The sequence below is a fragment of the Erithacus rubecula genome, assembly GCF_903797595.1.
Source record: "Erithacus rubecula genome assembly, chromosome: 5".
NCBI lineage: Eukaryota > Metazoa > Chordata > Aves > Passeriformes > Muscicapidae > Erithacus > Erithacus rubecula.
In genome coordinates this window covers 31740923-31751065 of record NC_136687.1, presented here as the reverse complement: position 1 = coordinate 31751065, position 10143 = coordinate 31740923, and the positions used below count along the sequence as shown (strand labels likewise).

At 34.0% G+C, this 10143-nt stretch overlaps 1 protein-coding gene across 2 annotated transcripts in view; it reads left to right on the top strand.

Annotated features, from left to right (window-relative positions):
• The first annotated feature begins 2094 nt into the window (after window positions 1-2094).
• TENM3 (teneurin transmembrane protein 3) overlaps window positions 2095-10143 on the top strand; it is a 960849-nt gene continuing 952800 nt past the window's right edge. Inside the window, exon 1 of one of the 2 annotated variants that reach the window (XM_079305926.1) lies at window positions 2095-2158. The gene's annotated coding sequence lies outside the window, so the exon portion shown is untranslated. The remainder of the gene's footprint in view (window positions 2159-10143) is intronic. The other variant, XM_079305927.1, reaches the window with a different exon arrangement.

Below are 10143 nucleotides of genomic sequence, written 5' to 3'. Positions count from 1 at the left end.
ATATATACACACACATACATACATATACATATATATATATATATCTGTTCAGAGGTGCAAACACATTGTATCAGGCACTTCCTCCACATGGGGACAGTCACAAGGGTAAAATATATACATATAATTTAATATTTTAATTAATATTTTTAACAGTGGAAGTAGGAAATGAGAGAAACCAAAGAATTCTGTTGCAGGTATTGCTAATATCATGGAGAACAAAGGCTATCCTTTCTTACCTCACACATTGCGTTAAATCTGGTTCTTGACTCACAACAGTAGTTAACTCTGTTAAGTGAGAATATTAAAAGCCAGCAAACAGAACCACTAAACTTTGAGACAGAAAGTGTTTATCTTGCATTCTGGCATGTCAATATATTCTAGAACATCCCTTATTTTAATGACCTAACAAATCTGGAAACAATGGTCTTCAAATTTTCCAAGTTGTATGACGTGAATGAATTCTACTAAGTAATATTGAAAAAAAAAAAAAAATTGTGACTTGTTGCATATTATGTTTTTTTCAAACTGTACAAAAACTAAAATATTGCTTCATGTCTTCTATGTTTAAGAAGACTACTTTTGAATAATATTAGCATTTAAAATGGACAAAATATGCTTTCCCTTTGGAAATTGTTTCTAGCTTTTCTTATAGTGAAAAATATAGCAAAGTAGAAGGGTTTTGTTTCATTGCTTCATTGCTGGGCAATTTATGACTTTTTTTAATCTTATCATGCAACCTTCCCGACACTTACCCAAAGTTCTGCTGCTCCAAACTTGATTGCTGTCATTTATCCAAAGGTCTCTTGGTATAATTTACTTTTTCCTCATTTTGATCTGGAGGCCACATGACCTGCCGCTCTGCCTTAAATACTTTCTTGATAAGCCTTCAAATAAGGTTACAGTTGCAGAATATCTGTGTCTCCCAGTTAGTATTAACTCTCAGCTTTTGTGTAGCATGAAATATGTAAAATGCTGGTAGGATTTAAAACAAAACATAATTCTACTTAATGAATCATTTGAATTTCCATATGGAGAATGGAGAAATAGAACACTAGTTGAAACTAAGATGCTTTCATAATTGAAAATACATATTTACTTTGAAGTATCGTTACAATCTGGAGTGACAACTTTTTATCTTTATATTTCTCCTACAGTTGTAGGATCTCAATAGCTCAGGGCACACAGCCATGTTTTATTCATTCTACTGTGGCATATAAGGAATCACATTAAGAATTCAGAGATAACTTCTAATTTACAAAGCATCTGTAGACTTAACTACTTTCATGAATCCTAAACACCTGACATTGCCAATACATGACACAATGGATGTTTTTTGTTATTTAATTTATCAGAAACTGGTATTTTTATATATGGAAGGGAAAATACAAGTAAGTTTAGCTGTAACATTGAACAAATCACATGAAAAATGCTTTTTGATTTGCTTTCTGTTTCTTTGTTTCTTCTGTTGTAAGCTCCCCTTTTATGTCAAAATTAGAATATATCAGTGCAGGAAACTATTTTTATGCTATTTAACCACTTGATGTAGCTGATATATGAGAATGAGCATTGGCAATGTGATCAGATTTCAATTTTTCTCAGATCTGATACATTTGATAAGTCCAGTGGTTAAGTGATAATCTGGAGATACCATTATCTCAGTTTCAATGTATTAAAAAGTCAGCAGAATTATATCTAATGCATGTCCTTAGTATCTGGTCATATTTATTTTGCCATTTATAAGTGGAAGTGTCCATATAGTAATTTGTGTCTGCTGCTGGAGTATTGGAATGTATTAGAGCTTCTTTTTCATTCTATTAGGTTTTTGTTTGTGCATGTTGTGAATTTTTTCCTTTGGTCCCAAGGCAGAATTTGTTAGCTCTTTCTGTGACAGTGTCTCTAAAAAGACATAAATTCCACTTGTCCTGCCTGTGTAATTCTTAATTTGTGTGGGGAGGGGAGGGGGGAAAGATACAGACATTATTGTGGGTATATTTCTTATTTATAGTATGAAAAAAATCTTATTAACTTCTGCAATTCAAATTTTACTCTGTATTAAATTAATACATTTATGTTGTTTTGACTTCTTAACAGGCAATAACTTCAAACTCTTGCTTCATGCTTTCGTTGAGAACGTAGAGTCTACTGCCAGGAAGTAACAGTAAGTGCTTAGGTGTTATAATTTCTTTTTAATGATGAAGTTTTCTTTTTAAGTGTTCGATGTTTACTTTAAATGTGTTCCAGGAAGTCATTATGACCACCCACTATATTGCCAGTGCTGAAATGCAAGTAGATTCTTTCAGTGGACCAGATGGCTCTTGCTCAGATTTTTTAGTTGTCTTTCACAAGAAAGAAAACCCAATTGCAGTAAAGTCTTCTGTTTCAGTTGGCTATAGTTCCCAGTGTTTTCATGGAATGGGCAAAATTGTGTTTATGAAATATTTTTTTTAAGTTATTGAAATTATTAGAAACTGAAGTGGAAGAGTTACCATACCTTTAAAAAAGTTTTATTATATTTTAATGGATAACAGGAGACAAGAAAAAAGAAAATTAGTTTTTAGATGAAGAACAAGTCAGTGTTCTGAAAGGTACAAAAGTAGTTCACAATTGTCTGTTTCTAGGTTATTGTTTTGGGGTTTTGCAGCCAGGGTTAAAAATAAGTGGCCATCAACAATAATTTACAAAAAGTCTTCATTGTCTTTCATAAAGATACTGCTCTTCCTAACAGCTTTTAACAGTCTCCATGTAGAACTATACAGTTGGAAATTGCTGTCCACATTAAGGCTTTATGTCCTATGTAAATGAATTCTGAACGCACACCTGTTGTAAGATTTAATATAAAAGTAAATTTATATCAGTTGATGTGTTTATTACCGAGGGATTGGTTTAAGAAGGTTATATCTTTTATTATCTTCCAGTTTGCATTAGATACTGAATAAGGATTGTTGGAGAGAGACAGGCAGCCTTACACTCAGCAGCAGAGTGTGCTGCTGCTGCTGGAGGGCTTTTATGACCTCAGGACATCATGGCTTGGGGCAATGTCTGATCAAGATCAGAAGAGTAAGCCCTGTAGTATTTCCAGGGGTCTGTAGCAATCAGTGTTGTTACAAAGCTGTGTTAAGACTACTTTTGGTTATATGTTTTCGAATGTGGTGTTAAGTCCCTACCTCTTTTCCTAAATTCATCTCTGCCTGTGAGTTATCAAAAACAATTATACAATCTTCCACTTCTACAAGCTGTGGTACAATGAACTGAGATCTAATTAAATCCTTTAAGAAAGAAATATGCTGAGTATTCTTAAATCAACTTACTTCCAGTAATTTTGGTGTATATACAAGTTGGCACAAACGTTCAGTCATTTTTTTTGCTATTCTTTTAAATAAAAGGTGAGAGTTGGTAATCTTGAAGGGAGAATCAGCTTTAATTTGCAATGTGAAGATCTTGGTCTGGGTAGGATACATCATTTTAGGAAACACTTTATAATTTTTTCTTGATCAATTTCTTTTTATAGGGTTTGTTTTTTAAAACTTTTTATTTACTGCTAGTGTTCTGTTACAAATGAAAGCAGGACAGTACTTTTGAAGGATTTTGTATAAATATTTGCATAAATGCAAACATTGTCTTTCCTGTTCATCATAAAATTGTTTAAATTTCTTTCTGATGACAGCCTTCTCTGTGGAGAAAAATGGTTGCTCTGTATCATGTGATGCTAGTTTTTGAAATATATTGAGGGTGCTTAGGGTTTTGTTTTTGTGGGGTTTTTTTTAGTTGAAATGAGACTGGGGGTTCCTCCACCTCCAGTCTCATTTAGGTGTCTTCCAAAGAAAATTTGGGATTTGATTTCTAGAAAAATCAATAAGAAGAATTAGGCTTTCATTTTAAATCTTTGTGGCAGACCGTTTTGTTGTTTTGGTTTTATTTTTTTCTTGATTTCTTTTTTTTTTTTTTTTTTAACTGGTCAATCTGTCCCCACATGCTGTGATATTATTGATCCAAAGCATATCATTTGCTTCTCAACTAAGTAGTGAAGAAATGTCAAAAAAAGTAGTTTCAGATAGAATTAGAGATGATATTTTGTTCCAGCAGAGGGACAAATGAATTTGAAAACTTTGCAGTATTTGGTCTTGCAAAGAAAGATATATTTTCTTTGCTTAATCACTTGAAGTTCTGTCAGTTTGGTAAAAAGGGAGGATTCCATTGCTATCCTAAATAAAGTACTGAAATGTTTATTTTACTACCAGTAAAGAAAAAAAAAATAAAAATCCTATTATACATTAATATTTTGGTGGCTTTTCAAGAATATATTACAATGTCCAACACAAAGTGCAAAATAATAGATGGTGAATAAATATTGAAGTTATTCTGTTCACTTCTTTTACCAATTCTGATTACACCTAGAATCCCATGTGTGCTTTCTCCTGAAAGCTCAGCTATTCTAGCACATTTTGTTTGAAAAGCTCTTTGGAGAATTGCTCCACTGATTAGAAGTAACTTTTATTTATGTTTTCTGTGTCCAGCTATATTTCTTGCCTTTGTAGAAATATCCTATGGCTTGAAGGAGATGAAAAACAGCAGTGAATCCATTATCTGGGCATCTCTATAGATGACCATTCTTATGCACACTCATTGTTTCACTGGAGAAAGCTTGGTACTGGATGGGATCCTGCATTTTCAATACGTTACACTAAACTAAATAATTGGTTTTGATTGAAGTAGTAGCTTCTCCTTAAATATGAAGCAGTAGACTGTAATGTAATCTAAGTCTCTAAAAATCAGTGGGTTTAGGTGCCTTCTTGAAAGATTGATCAATAAAAATCCTAAAAAAATTAAAAATTTGATTAAGAAAAATTACTATATTCCCTGGAGAGGGAAAAATTAAAGTTCAGAATTTGGATAGATACATCATTTTAAATGATACAATTTATTGTTACTGCAATATGTTAGTGAAATTAAGTAAATAATCTTTATTTTTATCTTGCATCTTCTTTGTTTTGAAGTTCTGTCCAGTCTGTTAATTTTAATAGCTGATATTATTTCCTCTTGCCTTTTTTTTTTTTCATTTGTTTGTTTTGTTTGCTCATCCTGAGTCAGAGGATGAGGAAATAACTTTTGTGGGATGTTTTTGGTTTTGTTTTTTTATAAAGTACTGATATGTTTACCAATATGAAATTGCAAAGATTATTTCAAGGATGAAGAGCTGCTAATATGAAAGTCATGGTGTTGACATGAATGTGCTTCTTTACATCTCTAAAGTATTAGGAAACTAAATAATTCATATTCAGAGTGAGGTTCCAGAGTAACCCATCTATTGTGTTTGTTCAGTTCAAAAGCCTGTTGATACAGGTAGACCCAGAGTGCTGAAACCTGAGTCCTTAATTAGAATGCTCGTGTACTTAAATAAAGAACTGATTCAATTTCAGTAAATTAAGTAATTTTTGAGACCACTTTTTTATTTTACTTTCAGATATCAAGTAATTGGGGTACTCTAATTGACATAAATAAGAGTTTTGTAAAGCAGTAACTGAAAAAGAGCCTGTCAGGCTATTCAACCAGATGAGCTTTCAGATAAGTGTGGTATGCTTGTGGGTATGGTGAGTTTAGCCATTTTTTGCATAAAGAAGCATTGTTGGCATGTAATCAAAATGATGATGACTGTCTGGGAAAGATGATTTCAAGGGTTACTTCCAGAAATGAGTCATAAGTAAAAGCTCTTCATCTAGCAGAGAACACATTAAGCTGGAAGAACAAAGAAAGAGCTTGTTGGTAGATCAAAGAAAATACAAGCATAAAAGATACTCTTAGAAGATCAGTTGGTCTAAATATCAGAATTGTAGTAATATCTTTCTGTCTTACTCTCTCCTGCTTTATCACTTTCATGTATACCTTGATTATTTTAGCTGCTGGCATAGTTTATTTCAAAAAGCTGTTCATTTGCTGCAACTTTAATGGGATAGAGCAAAGTGTTAGCAGTCTTAGGAGAACTGAGTTCATGTTCTAATGGAAATAAAATTTTTAGCCTTTTGCTTTGTTCAGCTAACTCTAGAAAAGTAAATCAAACACTGAGGACTGCATCTGGCATGTATAAAACCTACTTGTGTGTACCTATATGTCCATCTAGAGGCAGATAGATAAGGCATATGATAGGTGCAGAAAGTGAGTCTCCTGTCTCAGTAGTCTCCTCTACTGAGAGTGTAATTTTACAGCTCATTCACAACATAAATACTTGTATGATTGCTAATATAAAATATTTCAGATGTAGGTGCCTCTAGATTGCATATTGACCATCTGTGGCCTGAAGGCTGTTTCAGATTTGTCAACCATTGTGACTTTTTACTTCTTTGCTTTAAAACTGAACTTCTTTCAAATAGTTAGGGAGTGAATGAGATGAACTCTCCTGGAAGCTTGTTCTTCTCTAAGCCTTTTTCACCTTTGATTTGACTGGAAGGAGTTTACTCTACAATCCAATAGTGCACCAAGTAAACACTTGTATCTTTTGGTGTTGTGATGATTCACTAGTGATGCAGCTGCTTTTGGCATGTGACTTAGGCTGCCTTACAGACCCTTGCTTAGGGACAAATGCCCAATGTAAGAGGATAATTTACTCTAAGTAAACAAATAAGCTTTGAGTATTACAGCTGCCCTTCTGGTCATGTAAGAGCTGAAGGCTCAGGCTTGAAGTTTGAATGTGCCTCTGAGGGTGTCTATGTCCAGGTCTTGGCTAAAACTGAGCACTCAGTTACCCTACTAACAAGGAAACCTTTTCCTAATCAAGGAAAATCTGATATACTATCATAGAGAAATCTGTGGCAAATAGACTGGAGTGAAACAAGATAATTTGGCTTTTTATCTTCTAATAAGTTGGAATTAAGCTACTAAAGAGCTTATATTTAGCAATAAAAACTCTTAATTGATGACTTAGAATTGTAGTAGAGATATAGCAGGTGGGAAAAGCACTGGTTGCCAAATATGGTATGTAAATAATAACAGTATCATATTTTGAATGTTCTTACTCATAATTTTATACATAAAAGCAATTTGCTGCTACAAATCAACTCATCTGGTTTTGCATAAAATATCTTTCCCTTGTCACAGAAAGAAAGACTGGAATGTAAAAATAATTTGAAATTTTCAAAAGACATTTTTTGGGAAGGGCTACATGTTGTACCAACAAAGTAACTGCTGGCTGCAAAGTTGAATGGGACACTAATGTATTGCATTCATAATATTAGCTGTAAAATTTGAAATTAATATCAGTTTCTGCTTCTGTTACCATGCACTCATTAGCATAAAATAAACTTTACCCTAAGAGCTGTGAGGTAATTAACACAAAATTCAAAACCAGAATACATTTCCAAATCAGAAAAGGCTCTAAATGAAAATGGCTGTTGGGAAAGCACCGAGGCAAGAATGATGTATATTTCCTGATATCTACTTGCCAGGCATCTACTTTAGGCCAAATGGCAGGGAGGGGGAGAAGATAATTTGCTGGGCAAGGCAGACCTTTGATTCACTGCACAGGGCTATTACCACGGGAAAAAAAAAATTAAAAAACATTATTTCAGACTGCTGTAGTAAAAATGCATATAAAATGCTGTTTCCCTTCTGGAAGCCCTTTTTTACAGGATGACAATTTTGGGAATCATGCTACAGTATGTTAGCTATCATTTCTGATGCTCGGCTATTAGCCACAATGTTGAGTTAGATTATGAGATTTTGATCTCTTCAGATCATCTGACAATGCTTTCCCTTAGGCATTCCAGCAGTCGTATGTAAATCAGTCTATACTTTTTCAACCTTTTTCAGAGTTGGTAATATTTTTGTGACCTTAATCTGATGGAGTGCATTTTACCTTTTAGCATGTGTCAAATGCATGGAGCAATGTATGAAGTGAGTGGATCAGAAAAGATAGTTGGCTTTTGATGATGTGCAGTACAAAGCATGAGATGCACAGTACAAAACAGAGTCTTTGCCTGCACATGGTTTGCACAAAAGTCCCTAACTTCACTAGGAAGAGCAAGTAGTTGCTAGCTACTGATTTATTGATTGATTGATTGATTTAAAAAACTAGCCCAATAGCTAGATTTTTAGAAACTATTTGTGACTTTCTCCAGTGACAGGACTGCTTATGAAGCCTTCAGGGGTGGGGGACTTTCTTGCTTGTAGTGTGTCATTTTAAAGGTAGCCTCAGCAAATACTCAATATGCAGTTCCATTGATTAGCATCAAATATAGCATATTTCAAAATAAATCAGTATAATGCTGCATCAGCATTTCAAAGTGTCCTCATGATTACTAGTGCCAGAGAGGGGAGAATAAAGTTTGGAGGAGGTAATTAGAATGACCTTGCACTACCAAGCTGGTGAGCAGTACTGGATTTTGTCCACAAGTAATGGAGTTTTTCATAAGATGCTGCTTATCAACAGCTTGTGCATGCAGATATCAATGAAAGTTAATGTGAATGCCTACACATGAATGGAAATTGCAAACCAAGTGTGCCTTATATTTTCCAAAAGCATTACAGTTTTAGCTGAGCTAATTTAGAAATGTTTTTTTTTCTTATTAACTTAAAGTTTTTGGCAAACTAAAACTTATTCCTAGAATATTCTTTAATTACTGATATGTTTTTATATTGATAGTGGTTTGCATCAGCCATTCTACCTTCTCTAACAGTTAATATGGTGTTTGGGGATACACTACTATGGTATGCGTTTAATTTAATAATGGTTTACCTGAAAACTTCTTCAGAGGCTAACTAGATATTAGGTTATCTTTAAAATATATCATTTATTAATACACATACTCTCCAAATCCTCATTTGTTTCTTTGCATTTTGGTTTTACAGCTAAGAATTTTGTCTTTACTGTTATTATGGTAAACAAGACTGAACTCATTGTAATATGGTACACTTAGAATAATCTGGATTATCTTTTAGCAGCCTTGGAACACAGATCTTTAATTTTTGTGACTGCGTAATTACTGTATCAACTGTGGAAGTGAGAGATCATCAATGCACTGCCTATTATATGCTTTTATAGTACAGTTGTTTAGGTCCATGAGTTTTCAATATTTTGTATGTTATGTAATAAGCTCTTTCTGAGGTGATGAAGATTCATGTATACCAAATAGTCATTTAAAATACTATACCAGTGGAAAAACAAACCAGCTCCCAATGCAAAAGAACAGGAGTTACCAAGAACATTAAGCAGCTTCAGGGAGGGAAAAGTTAATTGTCAAGAAGAGGGGGAAAAGGTCCAGGAGACAAAGTTATTGCTAAATGTAGGATTTTCACTCTGAGTATGGAATTCTATGGAAGATTTATGTGAAAAACTGGTAACTGAGACACTGTTAACTGTTTCCCTGCTTATCAAAACATTAAACTGGAAAGACTTTTTTCAAGGGATTTCTTTGCTGTCTGAAGATGATCATCAGTTGTAATCAGTCCAAGTTTAACCAAGTTACACAGAGCAAGACACAGAATGTTGTCCACTCATGATGGTGATAACACCTGCATAGTCTCTTGGGCTGCTTTTACATTCATATACAACATACCAGAGATTCATGGTCCCCTGGGGTGGCATCCATACAAAGTGACACTTGGGCCATACTCAGGTTTTCTGTGAAAAGCAACCTGTGTGCAACAGGACAGGAATGCAGGGCTTGTGAATACAGAGGCATCAGGACAGTGCTGGATGCACAGCTGGACCCAGATATGTACTGACCAGCTAAGCTAACTATGGAGCCTACTGAAATATAAATTTCCTGTCACACAGTGATTTTTATCCTGTGCTGCTACAGTTTACAGGGAAAGGAATGGATTTACAAACAGCTAGATTTTCTTCTGCAAAAACTGAGAAAATGTCTCATTTTTACAGTCTTCTGATTTTATGCTGAATGAAATGTTAACTTGACATTTGTCATCCTGTTTAAAAGATTTAAAGGCTTACTGGGAAAAAAAAATTCCAAACAAACATACCCTACATGCTGTAGAATTAAATGTGCCACTTTCAGATAAAGTCAAAAGTAATATGTGGGTATTTGGTATTTGAACTCTTAGAAGTTCCATTACAAATCCACTGGAGTTATCTTTGTTTCATCTGTCTTACTGGTCAATGGGTGTGCTGAACAGGAAAATTTATCATTTGTACAT